The following is a 25,337-nucleotide window of genomic DNA, read 5'->3' as shown; positions in this document are numbered from 1 at the left end:
GAATAAATATAAGACTAGGTAGAGATTTGAGCCTAGAATTATAGGTTCTAGCCCTGCCCCTTTTACCAACTTTATGCCATGAAGTCACTTATCCTCAGTGTCTGTTTTCATGTACAAAATAAGAGAGTTATACTTCCTCCTAGCTTTCTGCATTAGGAAGGAAAATTTTATTATCCCCATCTTACATATGAAGTATGTAGGTTTCAGAAAATCCTAAAGGAAATTAACCCTGAATATTCTTTGGAAGACTTGATGCTGAAGCTGAAGTTCCAATACTTTGGCCAAGAGCCAACTCATTGGAAAAACCCTGATGCTGGAAAAGACTGAAGGCAAAAGTAGAAGGGGGCAGCAGAGGATGAGCTGGTGAGATAGCATCACCAACTCACTGTTCGTGAGAGGACAGAGGAGCCTGGCATGCTGCAGTCCATGGGGTCACAAAGAGGCAGACGTGACTTAGCAGCTGAACAACAGCAACGACAGGTTACAGGTTACAGAAAATCTAAGTTGTCTAAGGGCTCACGGCTTATTGATCAGGGACAAGACTAGGAATAGTCAATATCTAAACACTTTTATTTTACTTTTTAATATTTATTTATTTGGCTGTGCTGGGTCTGAGTTGCATCATGTGGGATCTAGTTCCCGGACCAGGGATCGAACCTGGGCCCCCCTCTTTGGGAGCTGAGGGTCTTAGCCAGAGAAGTCCCTAAACATTTTAAAATTAATGCAGAATATACTTGACAGAAAAGTGACCATCTACATGGTATGATATGAAGGACTGATGGTTGTTGAAACTTTTGCTCACAATTACTCTCTTCTTGGCTCACCAGGGCATCTGAAATTTCCATCTCTCTTCATTTGTTTAGGTTCAGCCACCAAAGACCTTGTGAGAAAGCTATGCCACACTGAAAAGGCATATATAACCCACCACCGAGACTGATGCTGAAGCTCCGATAAAGGCTCTGATACGAAGAGCGGACTCATTGGAAAAGACCCCGATGCTGGGAAAGATTGAGGGCAGGAGGCAACGGAGGATGAGACAGTTGGATGGCATCGTGGTCACAATGGACGTGAGTTTGAGCAAACTCCGGGAGGCAGTGAAGGACAGGGCAGCCTCACGTGCTGCAGTTCATGGGGTTGCAAGAGTCGGACACGACCGAGTGACTGAACAACAACACCACCCGAGACTTTAGCACGGGTACTTCGATTGCATTGTTCCCCCGCGGAGGGAATGGAGCCTGCCAAGGGCGCTTTCAAGTTCCAAACAAAAGCCAAGTTAAGGCATCACTGCTGGAATCTATGGAAGTCTGTGTCCCAAACGGAGTGGACTTTACAAGTCTTTCAGAGTGATATCAATGTAGATCATTAATGTGAAGAAACAACATTTTATAATGGGAATGATTTTTAAAATTCTGTGGTATATTTCCTCTGTGAAATGGAAACCTGTTAATCAAATGCCAAATGCAGCTCAGTGTGTTGGGGAGTTCTCATAGAACTATTAGAGTTGTTTCCATGATGCCCAGTGGCTCCGCGTGCCTTGGGCTCAGTCCCGTGGAGGGGAGCCAGTGCTGAGCAGAGTGCCTGGCCTGGCCTCTGGGGTGGTCATTTACAGAGGGTGCAGGGGGAGGGGACATTCCAAGTGTCACAAAGGGGGATGGGTTCTAGAAAATAATATTCATTAGGAAGGCACGCAGAGGGCTTCTCAGGTGGCGCTAATGGTAAGGAACCCACCTGCCAATGCAGGAGACATAGGAGTCGTGGGCTCCATCCCTGGGTTGGGCGATCCCCTGGGGGAGGAGAAGGCAGCCCACTCCATATTCTTACCTGGAGAATTCCGTGGACAGAGTAGCCTGGCGGGCTACAGTCCATGGGGTCACAAAGAGGCAAACACGACTGAAGCGACTGAGCACGTACACACGTGAGCTAAGTCAGGACAGGGAAGAAGGCATATTTAGGAGGCAAGATTTGTGATGGTCCTAGCGCAAGAAGGCTAATTCAGAGTGGGGGTACAAATAGATAAAGAGAAGGAGAGGAGGGGTGAAGGCGAAAGTTAGCCTTACTCACAGGAAGGGAATACAGAGTTTAGGGCTGTTTAAAGGTGAGATTAAATGAAATGGATTGGATTGATGGAGTTGGATTGATCATCCTGTTCTGGCATTATGTTTGAATGTTTTTTGAATTCTGATCTGTGTATTTCCTCATAATACATATGCCAGTATTGAAGTGGTTCAGTGACCCAGGGATCTGAGTTCACAGAGTCACTTTAAGGAGACAGAGAGATGGGTTTCTAACCTTGCAACTATTAGGCTGCGTTCAGGTCCCACTTAAGAATATTACCCGGATTTAAGATAATCCTCAGAGGATTTTGTTTCCATTAAAAATCTGGAGCACAGGATAGATGTAATCCTTGATCCTTCATTTAATAAAATGTAATGGGAAATGGGTGCACATACACCAGGACCCTGAGATAGCAGATGATTAGAAAAAACTTGATTGGAATATATTCAGACCAATAAAAATACATTTGAAATCTTTGGGTGACTTTTCATATGGATCAGAGAAATGTAGTTTCCCCTCTCCTTTGGTACTCTAATCCAGAAAAAAAATCTCTTTGTCAGAGTATTACAGAAGCATTTATGCTTGCCAATATCCGTAGGGTGCCAAGGCCTGGTATTACTGATTCTTGAAAGTCAGGGAGAAGATTTTAAGCATCTGCCCAGTAGCAAAACACCGCACTAGATGCTTTGAAGTTAAATGATGTTAAGGAGATATGGCCAAACCTCTGATAAAATGTAAAACATCCCCTATTGAATATATTGTGCTGCTTTCAAAATTGGTGGTGTTTTTGTACCGTGTTGCAGTTTCAAAGTAATTTCGTAGGCTTCTTTTCATTTGATACTAGTCATATGTGGAGCGTTTACTGCGTTCCAGGTATCATAAAATATCACCTCATTTAGTCTTTCCAAGAAGCCTCATTCTAAGAATTAGGCAGGTACTGTTATCTTTACAGAGAAGGTCCTCATGGCAGTTCTGACGGTAGTCCAAACAAGCTTTTAACATAGTTTAGGAGACAGGCTCACTGAAGGTTAAATGACTTCCATAAGGCTATATGACCTGATGACCTAGTCTTCTTAACCCTTTCTCATAGACTGCAATGATACCAGCATGTGAACTTTCTGACATTAAATGTCTTTAACGTAGTATGTTTATACCAACCCTTGGTTTTTATCTTTATATCTAAGGCCAACATTTTATGTTGAGAGAAGCAGGATACTATGCCATGGATTTATTCAACAACTTATGCAGCCTCATAGATTAGACTGAGACATGGAGGGAGAATTACCCCCCCAGATTTTAAGAGGGCAGGTATATTTGATTAAGTGGAGAACTTTGTTAAGGAGATGGACCCATGGTAAGAAACTTCTCCTGTTACCTGTTCCAGTGCAGTCTTGTTTGGGCCGTGTGATGATGTGTGTGAGCATGGCTATCTTACATTGGGTACTTGGAAATAAACTTTGAGACAGATTTTCATGCAGAAAGTTTGCTCCAAATGTATTCAGGAGAGATATCTATAAGGTCATGGGGAAGACAGGACTGGGCTGAGGGAGGCACTGACCTGTATTTCTGTGGCTTCGGGACCCCAGCTGATGTTACAGGGAGCTCTGGAGCTCAGATGACCCTCTAGCATTGTCCCATATTGAGGCGTGGGGACCAGATCTTTGTTCTCCTTCACGAGCCAGTCACTGGCCATAGGTGGTCCCCTCAGAGGAGCCGAGATCCTGGATCCGGCAGATCCCAGCGGTAGAGGGCAGTTCCCGGGGGGAGCTCAGCTGTGAGTCACCAGCATCCAGTCTTCTTAGCAGCTGGGCTGTGAGTGTGTCCACCCTGAAGAGGGGACATGGGTGGAGTGCCCTAGTGTGCACTACATCCGTGCTGTGCCACTCAAATCCACTTTTTGTTGTTGTCCAGTTGCTCAGTCATGTCTGACTCTTTGTGACCCCATGGACTACAGCACACCAGGCTTCCTGTCCTTCTCTGTCTCCCGGAGTTTGCGCACATTCATGTCCATTGAGTCAGTGAGCTATCTAACCGTCTCATCCTGTGCTGCCCCGTTCTCCTTTTGTCTTTCGTCTTTTCCCAGCATATCAGTATTTTCCAACGAGTTGGCTTTTTGCATCAGGTAGCCAAAGTATTGGAGCTTCAGCTTCAGTCTTTTCAGTGAATGTTCAGTGTTAATTTCCTTTAGAAGTGACTGATTTGATCTTCTTGCAGGGGACTCTTAAGAATCTTCTCCAGCACCACACATTGAAAGCTTTAGTTCTTTAGTGCTCAGCCTTCTTTATGGTCCAGCTGTCACATCTGTACACGACTATTGGAAAAACCATAGCTTTGACTATATGGACCTTTGTTGGCAAAGTGATGTCTCTGCTTTTCAATACATTGTGCTGTGCTTAGTTGCTCAGTCGTGTCCGACTCTTTGTGACCCTGTGGACTGTAGCCCGCCAGGCTCCTCTGTCCATGGGATTCTCCAGGCAAGAACACTGGAGTGGGTTGCCATGCCCTCCTCCAGGGGATCTTCCCAACCCAGGGATCGAACCCAGGTCTCCTGCATTGCAGGTGGATTCATTGCTGTCTGAGCCACCAGGGAAGCCCAATACACTGCCTAGTTTTGTCAAATCCACTGGATTTTTATAATAAATCTCCCCTATCTGGGAACATTTTTTTTTAAATCAGATTTTGATTGGTCTTATTTTCTGGGAACGTACAAATGAGGCTTAGTAGGAAATACTATGGCTTTTGCAGCCATAGTTGATCTCAAGGCTGTAACTAATACTTGTATGATCCTTCTCTACCGTTCATTCTCGGTTTCTCTCAATTCTGGCTAACCCCTCTGCTGGGCTAAGTGGCTTACCTCTCAGAGGGTCCTGAACTCCTGGTTATTCCTGTGCCCTTCTTGGGGGTATGGCTGCTGGTCTTATCCATCTAGCAGGCTTAAATGGTAAGCCTGAGGCCATCACCTGATTGCCAGACACACTCTTTACTTATGTATAGAGCAGAAGTAAAGCTCCCCCTGTGGGCAGGGTTAATTACTCTAGCCCATGTGGCTGATTTTGCTGGTCTCTTGGCATGAGGACCCCCAAGTAGTTGGGTGGCAACTGGAGCCTAAAATTCAAAGAGACTCCTACTGTGTGCCCAGGAAGTCATTTCCCTTCTTTGAGAGTTAGGACCTAGAGACCCTCAGAGCCTAAGCTTGTATGGATCGCAAGTGAGTTCCTGGAGGCAGGGGCGGTAGATAGTTCCACCTCTTGGTTTTGGGACCCATGCATTCTACCTCAAGGGGTCACAGGACCACGTGTCAGTCATTAAGAGTGTATATCGAGTCCTAGAGGATCCTGCCACCCTCACAGAATACCATCTCTGGGACGGCCCCTTGTGTCACCAAAGAGACGTTCCACTGCTGGTTCACAGCAGACTTTTCAGTGAAGCGGTGTGTAATCACAGTTCCCGTGGCCGTATGCTCCCTGCCACAGCACCTCTGCTGTGAGGTGGGCCCCTTGGTCTGAGGTGGTGTTTTGTGGAACCCTGTGTTGGTGGATCAGACACTCTTGTGGGTCTTTGATGATACTGTAACGTCTTACGGAAAACCCGCACGAACTTTGTGGCACACCTGATGGTTGACTTGCCCCTTGGAGGCTGGCTGGTCTCTTTGCGGGATGGTGCCACATGTTGGCTGTCTGGTGATACTCAATGCTAGCACTGGGTAAGTGGGAGCCTCGGCTGTTGGTTTCATGCTTAGGTTTCAGCTCTGCCAACGTGGCTTCTGTGTTTCATGCACTGTCCCAGGCCTGGGGTGACTGATGACAGATGGGTCAGTTCACTCTGTCCTGCTGGCTGTGTAGTGTCTGCTCCCAGAGATGCTCTCTGGTGAGAATTAACACGTGATACAAAAGTCTTCAGCGTTTGTGCCCTGTCCCCTACATCATCCGAATGCCTCTTCCCAAACCTGTTTCTCCCCAGGCCTCCAGATTGTCTCTTGCTAGCCCCCTGACTTGGAGAAGGCAATGGCACCCTACTCCAGTACTCTCGCCTGGAAAATCCCATGGATGGAAGAGCCTGGTGGGCTGCAGTCCATGGGGTCGTGAAGAGTCAGACATGACTTCACTTTCACTTTTCACTTTCATGCATTGGAGAAGGAAATGGTAACACACTCCAGTGTTCTTGCCTGGAGAATCCCAGGGACGGGGGAGCCTGGTGGGCTGCCATCTATGGGGTTGCACAGAGTCGGACACGACTGAAGCAACTTAGCAGCAGCAGCCCCCTGACTAACCAGCTAGGCCACTGACCGCGAGTTCATGGAGATTCTAGCCCCCGACCCCTTGTCTTTCTGTACAAAGTGGAAGACTGGTGTGTCACTTGAAGCTCTGCCCTCGGAGAAGACTGCTGTCATCTGGGCCTCTAGAGCGGGCTGTATACAGCAACATCACTGGGCCTGGAGGCTCCCCAGGCGGCCTCAGGAGAGAAGCTAGCGCAGCAGCCCTGGAGGGCGAGTGGGTTTGTGCCGCTCGCTTACGCAGCCTCTGAACATGCTCGTGCCTCGTCCCTGTGGGACCACTTCCATCTTTTAACAATTCTTTTCTTTTGGTCTCCAAAAGATGTGATGGTACCTTGCCCTCTGGGAAAGTTCAGAGATGTAATAAATTCTGTATTTCCTGGACTAAGGCTTAAGTAATAGCTTGTGAGAAAGAAAGGCTGGTATCAGTTGCCCATAGTTCAGCAGCATCTAGGGAATTTGGCCACACGCTAGAAAGAGAATTTCAGAGAGAGTCAAAATACCTCCAGTGTCTAAACTGATAGGGCTCGCCAAGGCTGAACTATGAAGGAGGCAAAATTTTTTTTCTTTTTCCTTTTTATACAGTTCTTTACTTGAATGTTTTCATAGTAAAAATTGGAAAGTTTCTCCGTTCAAAAGACTTAGATACTAACTCCAAAGCTTTTCAGCTATGTGACCTCAGGCAAATTATTTAACCTGTCTGAGACTCAACTTGCTAGCTAAACACTGGCAGTCAGTCAGTTCAGTTGCTCAGTCGTGTCCAACTCTTTTCAACCCCATGGACTGCAGCACAGCAGGCCTCCCTGTCCATCACCAACTCCCAGAGCTTACTCAAACTCATGTCCATTGAGTCGGTGATGCCATCCAGTCATCTCTCATAGGGAGAGAGGATTAAATGAGATATTCTTGGGGCTTCCCCGGTGGTCCAGTAGTTAAGGCTCCATATTTCCACTGCAGGGGGCCCAGGTTCGTTCCCTGGTTGGAGAACTAAATATTCCATATGCCTTAAGGTATGGTCAAAAAGTAAAAAAATAAAAATAAAAAAAATGAAAAAGAAAAATCATGCTTAGCATATAGAATATAGCATTTAAATGAATACCGAGTAAACGATTGCAGAAATGACCGCTATTTTGAGCCGGTAAGTGTGGAGCGCCCAGTGCAGAACTTGTGGAGGAAAGGTAAAGGGGATGAAGAAAAGGATCAAGAAGAGCTGAATGAAAGTGAAAGTGTTAGTCGCTCAGTTGTGTCTGACTCTTTTGACCCATGGACTGTAGCCCGCCAGGCTCCTCTGTCCATGGGATTCTCCAGGCAAGAATACTGGGGCCAGTTGCCATTTCCTTCTCCAGGGGATCTTCCCGACCCAGAGATCGAACCCACGGTTTCCTGCACTGCAGGTAGACTCTTTACTGTCTGTGCCACCAGAGAAGCTGAAGTTGGCTCAAATGTCAGACTCTGCAAGCTGGGAGGCAGCAGGTACTGTGAATGTTCAGGAGCTTGGAACCATCTAGAATCGTCCCCCTAAAATCACTGAGAAATTACAGGGAGACCTGGAGGCAGAGGGTGTGAGATTGGTGGGCAAGACCATTTTAAGGGGTGAGACTGGTGACATATTTATATTCCTTGAAGCTCCTCTCTTCCCAAAGTCTGTCCTGTGTTTGATGTCCCACCATCTAGGCTTGGTAGGCCTGGTGTCCAGCCCTTCCGCTGCTCAAGCGCCCCTCCTCCTCCTCACTCCCCCTCCCCTGCACCTTTCCTGCACCTTTCTTTCCGTTTGGATCGCTGCTCAGCATAATCCTTCTGATTCTATCTCCTCCATTCATTCTTCTGGGCTGAGGCCCCCTCACGAGCGCCAAATCAGCCCCCAGTGAGCACAGGATGGGTGTCTGCTTACCTCATTTACGTGTCTCTCAGTTCTAGAGAGTTTCTGGAGAGTGGCCATCACGGTGCCCACCCCCCCCCCCCTCGAGATAGTTCTAACTCAGTGTATATTTGTTGAATAATTATCACTTGTCTATTTAGACCTTCCGGTAAATTAAAAGGGAAGTCCGTGAGCAGAGAGTCCTGATTCCTTCTCAGCGTGTCTTTGGAGACACATGCTCCTTCCCTGAGTCTCATAAACCGAGAGCACTGGATATGACCTCTGAGGTCCTTCTGAGTAAGGAAAGTGCACAATGCTGTGGAACAGGAAGCAGTGGTCACGACCACATCTTTGCGTGGCGGGCTTCTCGTCATTCAGGTCGGCTTGTCACTCAACATGTGACCTTAGCTTTCAGTTGAATTTATTTATTTTTTAATATGTATTTATTTGATTGCCTCTGGTCTTGTTTGCAGCACCATGGGATCATCATTGCAGCGCAGAGACTCTCTAGTTGAGGCGTGCGGGCTCAATTGCTTGGCAGCCTATGGGATCTTAGTTCCCCAGCCAGGGATCAAATCCATGTCCACTGCGCTGCAAGGTGGATTCTTAACCGCTGGACCACCGGGGCAGTCCCAGCTTTAACTTCAGATCGTGATACGTGCAAGGAAGAAATCGCCTTCGTCCCTTTTTTCCCCTCCCATCCTTCTTTCTCTCCAGTGTTTGTCTATTGGTTTATTGTCTGTCTCTTCTCACTGCAGTATGAGCTGCAGGAAGTCAGTTTTATTCACGGCTGTGTCCCCAGCATCTGTAACAGTGTGGAGCAGGTGCCCTGGAAGTATTAGTTCAAGGAATGAATGCGGTCCACAAACTGGGTTTATATTTGGACTGTTCGTAGCCAGGCTTCTCACGGCTAGAAGAGTTCGTCCCAGATTGCACCTACAACTACACGTAGGTTGGCTCCGTAAATGGGCTTCCTCATTGCCAGCAAGTCCTCGGGTGAGAAGTGCCACCGCAGCTTGAGCTGCTTAAGCCTGATGTTTGCCATGTTGTTCTTTTTAACTTTATGTTGTTCAGTGGCTTCCCACTGCCCTAGCTCCAGGAACCATATGCGTCAGTGGCTGCAGCCCTGTGAGAGAGTCTGAGGATTTGTTTCAATTTAGGAATTATTTGGACCAGTCTCCTCTCCCTTTCAAAACAAGTCTGGAACCATAATTTAGAGAGCCCCGTTGATACCTTTTCCTCTCCTGCTGGTTGGTTCATTACACTGTCTGGTTTAATGGCACCCCACTCCAGTACTCTTGCCTGGAAAATCCCATGGACGGAGAAGCCTGGTGAGCTGCAGTCCATGGGGTCGCTAGGAGTCGGACACAACTGAGCGACTTCACTTTCACTTTTCACTTTCATGCATTGGAGAAGGAAATGGCAGCCCACTCCAGTGTTCTTGCCTGGAGAATCCCAGGGATGGGGGAGCCTGGTGGGCTGCCATCTCTGGGGTCGCACAGAGTCGGACATGACTGAAGCAACTTAGCAGTAGTAGCAGCATAGACTGTCAGCTCATGCATATGTTGCTGTTGCTGCTGTTGCAGCACTTCAGTCGGGTCCGACTCTGTGAGACCCCATAGACGGCAGCCCACCAGGCTCCCCCGTCCCTGGGATTCTCCAGGTAAGAACACTGGAGTGGGTTGCCATTTCCTTCTCCAATGCATGAAAGTGAAAAGTGAAAGTGAAGTCGCTCAGTCGTGTCAGACTCTTAACAACCCAATGGACTGAAGCCTACCAGGCTCCTCCGCCCATGGGATTTTCCAGGCAAAAGGATACTGGAGCTCATACATATAGTGCTTCCTTATTTTCAAAGAAAATAGTATTCACCATTGAGGGTGGCTGAAGCTCATCCTCTGCTGAGATTCTGGAAATAAAGCAGCTCTGCAGAGCAATGCTTCCCTGGTTGGCTCAACGATATAGAATCTGCCTGCCAATGCAGGAGGCGTGGGAGATGCAGCTTTGATTTATGGGTGGGGAAGATCCTGTGGAGAAGGAAATTGCTACCCACTCCAGTATTCTTGTCTGGGGAATTTCATGGACAGAGGAGCCTGGTAAGCTACAGTCCATGGGATCGCAAAGAGTTGGACGTGCCTGAGCAACCCTGCACACACACACACATTAACTCAACACAGACCACTGACATCAAAGGGTGTGACTTTCTTCCCTCTACTGTGCAGTACCCGGAACAGCACCTGATGCACTGGGGATTCTTCACTGAGTGAATGAGTGAGTGTTGACCAAGCTTGGTTTTATTACCTTATGATTTCCGTTTTGCTGCCCTCTTTTCCTCTCTACTCCAGAACGGTGTGCCTGCTTAACTCTCCTCTCTGACAGTGGTGCTGCCCATGGGTCTGTGACACTCTTAACTCTCTGATCTGTCTCTCACCTTGCACATTCAGCTCCCCACCCATCAAGACCTTCTGGTCACGTTCTTCCTCTTTTTAGGACCTTTGCCAGGAAGTTGGCAAAATAACCTGTGCCTCAGTGTTTATGGTGCTCACTCTGCACTTACCTTCTGGAAGAACTGCTTTTACATGAAGCCGTTATCTCTGATAGCATTTGTTTCAGGGACAGTTGCAGTTAGGTAGACGAGCTAGACTTTAGGTGGAGCAGCTAGAATCTGTGTGTCCCCCACAGGGACAGGAGCAGAGACCAGTCGCAAGGCAGCAACAGCAACTTTGTGCTGAAAACTCTGAGCTCAGCCTCACTGAAGGTGCAGACATCACATGGAGTAAGTTCAGTCTAGATAGGCATCCTGGAAGAGGTGTCTCCTTGGCTAATTCATACAAGGAATTGAGCATTCGAATTCATGGGGAAATCAGCGTAGGCTGGTCTCGGACCTGGTTTGCTTAGGGATCAAATGCACTGATGAATGGCAAAGCGGCCGCCTTTTCTCTCTCCTCCCTTTTCCCTTCGAAGTCTGACTTAAAGGAAGCGGGGAGGGGTCCTTTCCCTCTGTGTCTCTCTTTTGGCCTGTGCCGAAGTAGGAAACCCCATCTTGCTTTCATTTTCTTCCTCCTCCTCCCCTCAGACCAGAGATGCCCATCATACACTTTGTGGTTCTCACTTAACGAATGTTAATGAGATGGCATCATAATCACCGGATTTTATAAACATCCCATCCGCAAATTGGACCACAAAACCCAAATGAGCCAGCTGAGCATCTGTATTCCACCAGCCTGTGTTTTCCCCACAGCCTTAAGCGAAGGATGTAAAACAAGTTCTTGCTTTGAAGCGGTTCGGGCCCACGGGTGTGAGGTGCTGACGACAACTGCTGCTTTGCCTGGCCCTCACTCAAGTGGCTTCTTGGGCGCGAGCCTTTCACACAGGCCCGGGTGATGTAAGGGATTTAGGCGTGATCAATTATACCCTTTTCAAGTTAACGCTAGAAAAATGAGAAATTGATTTTTTTGACGAAACAATATTTTAGGAACTCAGGATATAAAAATGGGATTTGACCTCTCTTATCAAGTCAGCTATCATCATGCTGATTACAGTCTACAATTATGCCATATTTTGTAAGTCATGGCCTAGCGCCATCGGCTTGTCGGACTTGTTCAGGGAGAGAGCAGAGCCGTGATGAAGTGTCCAGCTGTGCCTGCTTTGTGGCTCGAAGGGGAGAACTTGGAGGATCTGTCTGGTTCAGCAAAACTGCTGGACGAGCGTCATCGGACTCGGGCATCAGAATCTGACAGTCCTGCTTAATCTCTCTGCAGAGATCTAATAAGCAAAAACTGTACTGAATGATTTTTCTGGTGCTTCCTGTTTTACTGGATATACCTTATTTTTACCCAGTATGCTACTATTACTATGCCCAAATTATGATCAAACAGTAAGCGACCAGATGGTGTATGTTGCAGACAGACTTGCTAATAGGTTAACAGCATTTTGAAGGGAGGGCTAAGCTTTACTCACTTTTGTATCCTGAGCACCTGGCATGATGCTTGGCCAATAGAAGGGACTTAATTCCCGTTCACTGAATATTTGTAAATAATTTTCTAACCACAGAACTATCTGAAGACTGGTCCCCAGGCTTCTCCATTGCAGTAACATGAAAGAAATCCAGTTCTTAAAAATTTGCCAGTAAGAGGACTTCCCTGGTAGTCCAGTGGCTAAGAATCTGCCTTGCAGGGGACATGGGTTCAATCCTGGTTGGTGGAACTAAGATCCCACAAGCCTCGGAGCAACTAAGCCAGCAGGCCGCAACTAGAGTCTGTGAGCCATAATGAAAGATTTGGCATGACACTTTGGAAATCCTGTATGCTGCAACTAAGAGGGGAAAGAGGTGAAGTCACTCAGTCATGTCTGACTCTTTGCGACCCCATGGATTGTAGCCCAGCAGGCTCCTCTGTCCATGGGAGTCTCCAGGCGCGAATAATGGAGTGGGTTGCCATTTCATTCTTCAGAGGATCTTCCCAACCCAAGGATCAAACCTGGGTCTCCTGCCTTGCAGGCAGACTCCTTACTGGCTGAGCCATGAGGGAAGTCCACAACTGAGACTTCATGCAACCGAATTAAAAAAAAAAAAATTACCAGTAAAAACGGTGCTTACTTTGGGGAAGTGACTATTTGCAAGGTGATTAAATATTTGAATAACCTGGTAAATAAAACAAAAGAAATATAATGGGAGGAGAACATGAAAAATTTTGTTAAAACACCACCACCACCACCAAAAAAAAAAAAAACCCAACCACCATACCTGTTCATATTTGGGAACATCAATGACTGTAACTTTATGAACTATTTATTCCCAGACACTGAGCCTCTTTTTAATACCATTTATTTGATCACTGATTTAAAATATCATTGTAATTACATACTGAATTCTTGGATGCTTTCAGAATTTCTATTCTGGAGCAGAATATATTGATTTTTTTTTTCTGTCTACCCATTCACTAATATTACACTTTTAACTATGGTAGCTTTCTATACATTTTAATATCTACCAAAGCTAGTCATTCATTACTAATTGTTTTCTGAGAATTTTTTGGTTGTTTTTGCATAAATAGTCTCTGGGCTGAATTTAATAGTCACTTTGTCAAGTTAAATTGTTTTTTGCTTGCTCTTTGCCTTCTATTCCCAAAATCTGATTGGAACTTTTATTAGAACTGCTATGTTATATTTACTTACTGATTTGTGAGAGAACTGACTAGTTTATGATGTTATATCTCTTAATTTGTATCTTTCCCACTACGGAGACAATGATAGAGAGTATTGCATAGAAACAGCCAGACTAAAAACCAATGCATGTGAATTCTGTTATCTGCCAAGTTGTAACTGCGTATCTCTTTATGCTGCAGTTTCGACATTTCAGATGTGGAAAAGCATAAATACCTTTACATATCTGGGGTTTTAATACTTCTGGGGTTTTTAATGATTTATTCATTGTTTGATAGAATATAGGTGTTGTGCTGTGCTAAGTCACTTCAGTCGTGTCCAGCTCTTTTTGACCCTGAGAACTGCAGCCCACCAGGCTCCTCTGTCCATGGACTTTTCCAGGCAGGAACACTGGAGCTGGTTGCCATTCCCTTCTCCAGGGGATCTTCCCAACCCAGGGGTCACACCCGTATCTCTTGTGTCTCCTGCGTTGGCAGGCAGATTCTTCACCGGGGCGTCACCTGGGAAGCAGGAAGTTCAGACTGTCTGGTGGTTAAGTGCATAGACTTCGTCAGCATGACCTTTGGAGGTTAGTAACCGCCTGAGAGTGTGGAGGAGAAAATGAGATAATGTTTTCCCCTGTACCTTGTTCTGTAAATTCCAGGAAGTTAGGGTTTCAGGTTCTGCGTGGTGCCTCTGCACTTCTTAACCTTTTTTGAGCTGTTAGATCTCTTTGGCAATCTAGTGAAGCCGGTAGACCATGTCTCATAATTTAAAATGCAATAGTTGTGTTGCATGTAACCGAAAAGAGTGAAAACAAAAATTTTGACCTAATAATATATTTTCTTAAATTAATGCGTTAAATGAGATCTAATGAATTAAAGTGGTGGCTTTAATACCCATTTATTTCAAAATAGTGAAGAACGTATGATATTTTAAGATATCTGCTTCAATTTAATGTAATAAAGTATCTGACATTTGTTCTGGCAACCGAGTCATAGATATCGCTAATATCACTGATTTGTTGCCTACTTTCACAGTTGAAAGCAATTGTTAATTTCAGTTACAGGTTGATCAAAATAAGGACATAATTTGTTTTGTATCCAGATTCAGAGATCTCTTGAATTCTATTTAGGGAGAACAACTGTTTCCCAGGACTCAGGATTTCTTAGTGCTAAAATTGGGGATAGTCCTGCAAACTGGGACAGTTGGGCACTTGGACCCAAGGTTAGCCTCTGGGAGCTCCACAGTAAGATGTACATTTCATTGTTAAAGGCAAGATATGACCCCACTATTACTTTTTAGATAGCGTCACTGACTCAATGGACATGAATCTGAGCAAATTACGGGAGATAGTGATGGACAGGGGAGGCTGGCGTGTTGCAGTCCATGGGATCAGAAAGAGTCAGACATGACTGAGCACACACATACTGACCCCTCAGGGCTCTTTACTTTAGAAGAAAAGCATTAACAACCATGACGGAATATTCTGGCTGGGGTGGGACAGGCCAACCACAGAGGAGTAGACACTCCTACATGAGGCTATTGTTGTTCAGTTGCTAAGTCAGGTCCAACTCTTTGCGACCCAATGGACTGCAGCACATCAGGCTTCCCTGTCCTTCTCTACCTCCCGGAGTTTGCTCAGATTCATGTCCATTGAGTCAATGATGCCATCCAACCATCGCATCCTTTGTCCCCTTCTTCTCCTGCCTTCAATCTTTCCCAGCATCAGGGTCTTTTCCAGTGAGTCAGTTCTTCATTTCAGGTGGTCAGACTATTGGAACTTCAGCATCAGTCCTTCCAATGAATATTCAAGGTTGATTTCCTTTAGGATTTACTGGTTTGATCTCCCCGCTGTCCAACAGACTCTGAACAGTCTTCTCCAGCGCCATAAAACCATTCAATGCCACCGTACACTGAGCTACCCTGTCTTCCTATGTCTGAAACTGAATAAAGCATTTTCTGTTGACAGAAATGATACTGCCAAGGAGACAGAGCTAGCAGCTGCAGGAACTTTTACAATTATGACTCTAAGGAGAGCCACAGGTAAGTCTGAACAGTCGTGCAACTAACGAACACCAAGTACCTCTTGTAAAAGAGAGCAAAGGACACTAAGCAGGATGGGATGTGGTCCCTGCCGCAAGGAGCGAACAGTGGTTGGGTTGCTGCTGCTGCTGCTAAGTCACGTCAGTCGTGTCCAACTCTGTGCGGCCCCATAGACGGCAGCCCACCAGGCTCCCCCGTCCCTGGGATTCTCCAGGCAAGAACACTGGAGTGGGTTACCATTTCCTTCTCCAATGCATGAAAGTGAAAAGTAAAAGTGAAGTCGCTCAGTTGTGTCAGACTCCTAGCGACCCCATGGACTGCAGCTCACCAGGCTCCTCCGTCCATGGGATTTTCCAGGCAAGAGTACTGGAGTGGGGCGCCATTGCCTTCTGCCCGAGCATAAAATACAAAGCTGGATGAGCTAAAGGTCAAAGAAGTAGCAAATACAAGGAAGGCGGTCCATGGTGGGGATTTGAGGGCAGAGTAGCAGGGAGAGCAGTCTCATGTCAGGACGGAGATGGGAGTGGGAAGGCACGACTGTGGGAGCAGGACCTGTGCCCAGGCACCAGGAGGGTAACCCAGAACCATCTCTCTATGCAAACATCTGCTGGTGATGGCTCTTTTTGAAAGTTTAAAGTATGATATTAATCTATGTTACATTTTCAGTGTGTCTGCCCTCTGATGCCCTCTCGAAGCACCTACTGCCTTACTTAGGTTTCTCTTACCTTGGGTATGGGGTATCTCTTCATGGCTACTCCAGCAAAGTGCAGCCGCTGCTCCTTACCTTGGATGTGGTCGCTCCTCCTGACCTTGAATGTGGAGTAGCTCCTCTCGGCCCTCCTGCACCCGCGCAGCTGCCGCTCCTTGGACATGGGCTTGCTCCTCTTGGCTGCTGCCCCTGACCTCGGATATGGGGTAACTCATCTCAGCCACCACCCCGACCTCAGACGTGGGGTAGCTCGTCTCAGCCACCACCCCTAATCTCGGACCACAGCCTTGTCTAACTCAATGAAACTAAGCCATGCCTAGTGGGGACACTCAAGACGGACAGGTCACGGTGGAGAGGTCTGACAGAATGTGGTCCACTGGAGAAGGGAATGGCAAACCACTTCAGTATTCTTGCCTTGAGAACCCTATGAACAGTATGAAAAGGCAAAATGATAGGATACTGAAAGAGGAACTCCCCAGGTCAGTAGGTGCCCAATATGCTACTGGAGATCAGTGGAGAAATAACTCCAGAAAGAATGAAGGGATGGAGCCAAAGCAAAAACAATACCCAGTTTTGGATGTGACTGGTGAGGGAAGCAAGGTCCAATGCTGTAAAGAACAATATTGCATAGGAACCTGGAATGTCAGGTCCATGAATCAAGGCAAATTGGAAGTGGTCAAACAAGAGATGGCAAGAGTGAACATCAACATTCTAGGAATCAGCGAACTAAAATGGACTGGAATGGGTGAATTTAACTCAGATGACCATCTACTACTGTGGGCAGGAATCCCTCAGAAGAAATGGAGTAGCCATCATGGTCAACAAAAGAGTCTGAAATGCAGTACTTGGATGCAATCTCAAAAATGACAGAATGATCTCAGTTTGTTTCCAAGGCAAACCATTCAATATCATGGTAATTCAAGCCTATGCCCTAACCAGTAAGGCTGAAGGAGCTGAAGTTGAATGGTTCTATGAAGACCTACAAGACCTTTTAGAACTAACACCCAAAAAAGATGTCCTTTTCATTATAGGGGACTGGAATGCAAAAGTAGGAAGTCAAGAAACACCTGGAGTAACAGGCAAATTTGGCCTTGGAGTATGGAATGAAGCAGGGCAAAGGCTAATAGAGTTTTGCCAAGAGAACACACTGACCATAGCAAACACCCTCTTCCAACAACACAAGAGAAGACTCTACACATGGACATCACCAGATGGTCAACACCGAAATCAGACTGATTATATTCTTTGCAGCCAAAGATGGAGAAGCTCTATACAGTCAGCAAAAACAAGACCGGGAGCTGACTGTGGCTCAGATCATGAACTCCTTATTACCAAATTCAGACTTAAATTGAAGAAAGTAGGGAAAACCACTAGACCATTCAGGTATGACCTAAATCAAATCCCTTATGATTATACAGTGGAAGTGAGAAATAGATTTAAGGGCCTAGATCTGATAGATAGAGTGCCTGATGAACTATGGAATGAGGTTCGTGACATTGTACAGGAGACAGGGATCAAGACCATCCCCATGGAAAAGAAATGCAAAAAAGCAAAATGGCTGTCTGGGGAGGCATTACAAATAGCTGTGAAAAGAAGAGAAGTGAAAAACAAAGGAGAAAAGGAAAGATATAAGCATCTGAATGCAGAGTTCCAAAGAATAGCAAGGAGAGATAAGAAAGCCTTCTTCAGCGATCAACGCAAAGAAATAGAGGAAAACAACAGAATGGGAAAGACTAGAGATCTCTTCAAGAAAATTAGAGATACCAAGGGAACATTTCACACAAAGATGGGCTTGATCAAGGACAGAAATGGTATGGACCTAACAGAAGCAGAAGATATTAAGAAGAGGTGGCAAGAATACACAGAAGAACTGTACAAAATAGATCTTCATGACCCAGATAATCACGATGGTGTGATCACTCACCTAGAGCCAGACATCCTGGAATGTGAAGTCAAGTAGGCCTTAGAAAGCATCACTACAAACAAAGCTAGTGGAGGTGATGGAATTGCAGTTGAGCTATTTAAAATCCTGAAAGATGATGCTGTGAAAGTGCTGCACTCAATATGCCAGCAAATTTGGAAAACTCAGCAGTGGCCACAGGACTGGAAAAGGTCAGTTTTCATTCCAATCCCAAAGAAAGGCAATGCCAAAGAATGCTCAAACTACCGCACAATTGCACTCATCTCACATGCTAGTAAAGTAATGCTCAAAATTCTCCAAGCCAGGCTTCAGCAATATGTGAACCGTGAACTTTCAGATGTTCAAGCTGGTTTTAGAAAAGGCAGAGGAACCAGAGATCAAATTGCCAACATCCGCTGGATCATGGAAAAAGCAAGAGAGTTCCAGAAAAACATCTATTTCTGCTTTATTGACTATGCCAAAGCCTTTGACTGTGTGGGATCACAATAAACTGTGGAAAATTCTTCAAGAGATGGGAATACCAGACCACCTGACCTGCCTCTTGAGAAACCTGTATGCAGGTCAGGAAGCAACAGTTAGAACTGGACACAGAACAACAGACTGGTTCCAAATAGGAAAAGGAGTATGTCAAGGCTGTATATTGTCACCCTGCTTATTTAACTTATATGCAGAGTACATCATGAGAAATGCTGGGCTGGAAGAAGCACAAGCTGGAATCAAGATTGCAGGGAGAAATCTCAATAACCTCAGATATGCAGATGACACCACCCTTATGGCAGAAAGTGAAGAGGAACTCAAAAGCCTCTTGATGAAAGTGAAAGAGGAGAGTGAAAAAGTTGACTTAAAGCTCAACATTCAGAAAACGAAGATCATGGCATCTGGTCCCATCACTTCATGGGAAATAGATGGGGAAACAGTGGAAACAGTGTCAGACTTTACTTTTTTGGGCTCCAAAATCACTGCAGATGGTGATTGCAGCCATGAAATTAAAAGACACTTACTCCTTAGAAGGAAAGTTATGACCAACCTAGATAGCATATTGAAAAGCAGAGACATTACTTTGCCAACAAAGGTTGATCTAGTCAAGGCTATGGTTTTTCCAGTGGTCATGTATGGATGTGAGAGTTGGACTGTGAAGAAAGCTGAGTTCCGAAGAATTGATGCTTTTGAACTGTGGTGTTGGAGAAGACTCTTGAGAGTCCCTTGGACTGCAAGGAGATCCAACCAGTCAATCCTAAAGGAGATCAGTCCTGGGTGTTCATTGGAAGGACTGATGTTGAGGCTGAAACTCCAATACTTTTGCCACCTCATGTGAAGAGTTGACTCATTGGAAAAGACTCTGATGTTGGGAGGGATTGGGGGCAGGAGGAGAAGGGGACAACAGAGGATGAGATGGCTGGATGGCACCACCAAGTCGATGGACATGAGTTTGAGTGAACTCCAGGAGTTGGTGATGGACAGAGAGGTCTGGCGTGCTTCGATTCATGGGGTCGCAAAGAGTCGGACACGACTGAGCAACTGAACTGATGTTACATTTTGGACTCCCCTGGTGGCTCAGATGGTAAAGAATCTGCTTGCAATGCAGGAGACTTGAGTTAAATCTCTGGGTGGGAAAGATCCCTGGAGAAGGGAATGGGAACCCGCTCCAGTATTCTTGCCTGGAGAATCTCAGGGATAGAGGAACCTCGTGGGCCACAGTCCATGGGGTCTCAGATTCCGACACGACCTTCACTTCACTTCTTCAGGTTCTATTTTGGTAACACATTAACCCCCAAATCTTAGTGGTGTAACAGCTTTGCTTGGCTCACTCAGATATCTCTAGGAATGCAAAAATCATGAATAGGTTTCCGAAGATGCTATTTTTCTATGAGGCAGCTGGGAATCTGCCCACCCCAGCTTCTTGCCTCTCTTCCCACAGCCACTTTCTTCCTCCCTAGAGGAACTAAGTCTGTTTTTCTTTTTTCATCACACTGATATCTCCTATTTTATCTCTTGAGCTTCTCTGTGTGTCCCCAGCTGGCAGCAGAGATCCAGACTCCTAGTTCCAACTCCTGGGGTGACCCTGATAATTCTCTACTTACGTGGGCTGGGTCTTGGGGTGCTGTGGGCTGGCCAAGTCGTGTTCCAAGGACCTGGCTTGGGGGGGACAGCATCACAAGCCTGAGCTTATTGCCATGTGCCCGTCCCAAGGGCAGTGCCCAGTTATAAAACAAGGTGGCATCTGGAGTTGGCATTGCTGCATCCAGCCAGGGACAGATGAAGACACCAAGCTGGGAGCTGAGTGGGAAAGGGGCTCTGGGAAATTAAGATGGGAGGAAAGTCAGTGTAATTAGGTGGAAAGGAAAAGAGGAACGTCCCTGAAGCAGAATGCTGGACCATTCAAAGGGCTGCCAGACAGTTAACTACCCGTAACAGGGGAACGGTCTAGGTATTCACCAAAAGAAACACTGGGAATCACAGAGGTTAAAGAGAATGACAAAGTTCTCTGGTTCCTTGACCCTGGTTGGTAGTCATGATTCTTTTCTTTCAACAGTATCCAGATCAACCCAGGGTTTCCCTGATGGCTCAGCGGTTAGAAGAATCCACCTGCAATGCAGGAGACGCAAGAGATGCAGATTTGATTCTTGGGTCTGGAAGATCCCCCTGGAGAAGGAAATGGCAACCCACTCCAGTATTCTTGCCTAGAAAAAAATCTCATGGACAGAAGAACCTGGTGGGCTACATTCCAAAGGACCTCAAAGAGTCAGATAGGACTGAGCAACTGAGAATGCAGACCAACCGAACCCTCCTCCTTTATACCAAAGGCTCACTGAATTTACCTCTTTCATCATTCATTCTTTCTGCCCTCGTGTGTGGTGGATTCATCACATAGAAAATTCCCTTTCTTAGTTGGAACTGGATTTCAAGAGTGAGAATGGGCAGGTCACGTGGTGTTCCCTGTCAACAGTGGATCATTTCCTGGTCTAGGACGTCTTGGTGGAGGTGGAGGGATGTCCTCCATCTGGGAACCCTCAGCTGCTAACAGGAGAGACCATTTAGGCCCCCACATTTCATGTAATTTTGTCTCCTAAAAATAAGAGCTCCAAGTAGTCATTCTGGCCTTGACTTATTGGGATGACCAAAAAGTTCATTTGGGTGTAAGATGTTATGGGAAGGGTTTCCCTAGTGCCTCAGAGGGTAAAGTGTCGTGCCTGCAACGTGGGAGACCCAGGTTCGATCCCTGGGTCAGGGAGATCCCCTGGAGATGGAAATGGCAAACTGCTCCAGTATTCTTGCCTGGAGAATTCCATGGACGGAGGAGCTTGGCGGGCTACAGTTCATGGGGTTGTAAAGAGTCAGACACAGCTGAGCAATTAACACTTTCAACTTGTTATGGGAAAACCCAAATGAACTTTTTGGCCAACCCAATACTTTACTGCTGAAAACTTTCTTGTATACATTCCCTTTTGAAGGATATCATACTTCAGACTGGACCAAACAAATCTCTGTGGCCCTTTCACTTCCTGATCTTTCTCTCCTTTAAGTCACTCAGTCACCCTCCTTAACTATCTTCTACACTTCATTAAGAATGGTTTCAGTGTGTTCCATTTCTGAGAAAGATATCTCCAACTAAATTTCCACCTTAGTTCCCAATAGGCTTTGCTTACTGATTAGGTCATGAAGGTTTCTGGAAGCTAAATTGGAAGTATTAATATTTGTAACTACAGTTGCTGAGATCTATATCTATATATCTGTGAAGTCTGCTACAAGATGAGAATGAGTTTTAAATTGATCTTTAAGTGTTGAACAACCATGTCCACTGGAACGTTTTAGACATCTCTTCTGAACTTATCACTTCGTGTCATGGGTGGGTCAACTTTCACAGTTTCTCCAGACGTTTTTTCCCCCTTTCAGTGTGGGGCACATACACCAGCCGGAAACCCACTTTCCGAGAGCAGTCTCCCAGGCACTGAGCAGCGCTCTGGTGCGGGCCATGAGCTCTTTGTACACTAGCAGCATTTTCAGAGTTTTTTGATTTTGGTGGTGGTGTTTGATTTGTCCCTGAATCCACTGTTGGAAGCACATCCATTTATTGTCTATAGATTCCAAAAAGCTCTGTAAAATATAACTTAAGGACATGATTTGCACTGCTGAGTCAGGCTGTTGGGATTTTGCAGTTTGGGTTTGTTAACTCTGAAGGGGAATAATGGCTTGTGGAGCACAGCTGAGCCTGTGCCTCACTGAATGGGGTTCCATGGCTTCTTCTCTAGAGTCCTTGAATTCCTTGGTGGATGGGGTAATGTTGTAAATGGATGTAGTGGGTTGAATTGTGGCCCCTGAGAATATGTCCACTTGGAATGTGACTTTATTTGTAGTAAGGATCTTTGCAGATGTGATAAGGTGAGGATCTTGAGATGAGATCATCTTGAATTAGGGTGGGCTCCAAATTTCTTATAAGACAGGTCCGTATAAGACAAGAGAAGGGGGAAGATACAGACACACAGAGAAGGCCATGTGAAGATGGAGCCAGATTGGACTATGTAGCCGAAAGCCAAGGAATGCCAAGGGTTGCTGGCAGCCCCAGAAGCAAGGATAGAAACATCCAACGATTCTCTATCAGTACTTCCAGAAAGAATCAACCTTTCTGATAACTTGAATTCAGATTTCTGGCCTCCAGAACTGTTATAGCATAAATTTCTGTTACTTTAAGGGAGCAAGTTTCTGGTAATTTATTATGACAACCCTAGGAAACAAATACAATAAGGGTTGTCAAATGAAATATTTTACATATAGGAAGGAGTGTGTTATTTAAAGCAAGGATTGGCAAACCAAAGCCTGAAGGCCAATCTGGCTGCTGACTATTTTTTTAAATAAAGTTTTATTGAAACACATCTCTACTTGTTCATTTATGTATCATCTCTAGCTGTTTTTGCCCTACAATGGAGGATTGGGTAGTTGTGATAGAGACTAGGAGACCCACAGTAATGAATATATTTACTCATTTTGGGGCATGCAAATACAGGTTTACTTAAGAGAGGGGATAATGATAGGGAATGGGGAATTCTGTAGTTATCCCTTAATAAATCTGCTTTGAAAGTCTGTATGTTCAAATTTTGAATTTGCTTAAAGTCACATCTCTCTTATAGAAGTGGAGATATTCAACCACCAATTCAAAACTTCAACCAAACAGCTGGTCTATAGGATTTATGAAGCCTTAAGGTAGATCATTTACCTCATCTTCCTCACTTTGACTTCTTGGACTTAATGTGAATTGAAAGCATAATTAGTAAGCAAAGACTCTGATGCTGGGAGGGATTGGGGGCAGGAGGAGAAGGGGACAACAGAGGATGAGATGGCTGGATGGCATCACTGACTCGATGGGCGTGAGTCTGAGTGAACTCCGGGAGTTGGTGATGGACAGGGAGGCCTGGCGTGCTGCGATTCATGGGGTCACAAAGAGTTGGACACGACTGAGCGACTGAACTGAACTGAACTGAACTGAACATACTCTCAGAATAAGGGAATGAGCTATCTACCAATATCATTATATTGAAGGCCCGTCTCTCCTAAATGGTCCTGGTGCTTAAGGACATGATTGGATGGGCTTCTTTTTGATATGTACAGTTCTCCCAGCTCCCAAACAAGAGATGTAGCAACTGAGTTAAGTAGCACACAACAGTAGCTTACTTACCTTAGCATAGTATACAAATAAGCATTGCTTCTCTGTTGAGGAATCATCCCGTTGAAGCATGCTTTCCACCTAAACTTGTGTGCCTTTTTAAAGCCTTTACAACTTTTCTGGTGAAATAAAGATTTATAAATTTGGTCATTGAACTTTTACTTGAACATTTCTGACCAGTTTTGAGAAAGACTTCTCTTAAAAAAATGAGTCATATCTCTTGAAAATCCGCTTAAACGGATTTATACAGAGAAACAATCATTGATGTCCAAACATTCAAAGATGTTCAGCAAAGCACTATTTATAGCCAAGAACCCAAACTTAAATTTGAAACAATAATGGAGAATTAGTTAAATAAGATAGAGCTTCCATCCTGTGAGCTTATCAAAGAATATTTAATAACATGGAAGGCTTTCTTGATATATTTTTAAGTGGAGAAAAAGCAAAAGAATGCAACAGTATGCATGGTTAGGAACAAACACACACTCAGAAAAACAGGTGAAAGTTGTAGGTGGTTTTTACCATTTTGTTTATCTCTATTTTCTCATATTTTTTCAAAGAATATTTTTATAATAATAAAAAAAGAGATAAAGGGAGCAGATTTTGCTTTCAAATATTTTCATTTAGATTTGAGAATTGTTGGTATAAAAATAACTTTGTTGTTTGGGTCCCAGAACATTTGATAAATTACTTAAAATGTGGCTTATGAGGACAATGCCATTTAGATAAGTCACTTTCACACCTAAGCCTCAGTTTCTTCATCTGGAAACCAGAGCATTGAATTCATTACATATCTAAGTTCCCAATCACCTGTGACATTCTGTGTGGTATGAGATAGTGTTCAGAGCAGCCTGTCCATCAAACTAACTTACTCACCAAAAATGCCCGACCGCTCAGTCGTGTCTGACTCTTTGCCACCTCATGGACTGTAGCCTGCCAGGATCCTCTGTCCATGGAGTTGTCCAGGCAAGAACACTGGAGTGGATTGCCATTTCGTCCTCCAGGGGATCTTCCCGACCCAGGGATCGAACCTGTGTCTTTTGCGCCTCCTTCACAGGCAAGCAGATTCTCTACCACTGAGCCACTGGGGAAGCCCACTCACTGAGAACAGTGCACTGCAAATGCGGTGCGTGTGTGTGTGCATGCGTGCTAAGTCACTTCATTCGTGTCTGTCTCTTGTGACCCCATGGACTGTAGCCCGCCAGGCTCCTCTGTCCATGGGATTCTCCAGGCAAGAATACTGGAGTGGGTTGCCATGCCCTACTGCAGGGGATCTTCCCCACCCAGGGATTGAACTCACATCTCTTATGTCTCCTGCATTGGCATGTGGGTTCTTTACTACTAGCACCACCTGGGAAGCCCCCAAATAGGGTCTACCCCCAATTATTGAGGCTGGTACAGACCCTGTGGAAGGCGCACTGGAGAAAGAGCCCAGACTCTTGCTTAGACTAAGAAAGTCAACTGCCTTACTGGCCTGGGAGAGTTGGGTCAAGTTGGCTCTTCTATGGGTGAGGTTTCTTTAATCTTCTTTGTTTTGGTCAAGTGGCGGCAATGCATTTTCTTAGGGAAAAAATTTCTAATTTTAAAATTTAATTTGTACCTATTGGCCCCAGGCAAAGACAGCCTGCAATAAACTTGGTGTCGGTTTCATGTTTTGCTGAAGTTTCTGAAGGGTTT

General features: G+C 45.4%; 1 long non-coding RNA gene across 1 annotated transcript; it reads left to right on the top strand.

Annotated features, from left to right (window-relative positions):
• The first annotated feature begins 252 nt into the window (after positions 1 to 252).
• Positions 253 to 22,872, top strand: LOC132343796 (uncharacterized). The gene is made up of 3 exons (XR_009492760.1): positions 253 to 1,715; positions 15,298 to 15,371; positions 20,535 to 22,872. It is a non-coding gene; the product is annotated as an uncharacterized lncRNA (long non-coding RNA).
• Positions 22,873 to 25,337: the final 2,465 nt, after the last annotated feature.

The sequence above is a fragment of the Bos taurus genome, chromosome 24, assembly GCF_002263795.3.
Source record: "Bos taurus isolate L1 Dominette 01449 registration number 42190680 breed Hereford chromosome 24, ARS-UCD2.0, whole genome shotgun sequence".
NCBI lineage: Eukaryota > Metazoa > Chordata > Mammalia > Artiodactyla > Bovidae > Bos > Bos taurus.
Note: the sequence above shows the minus strand (reverse complement) of the source record. Positions and strands in the feature narration are given on the sequence as shown.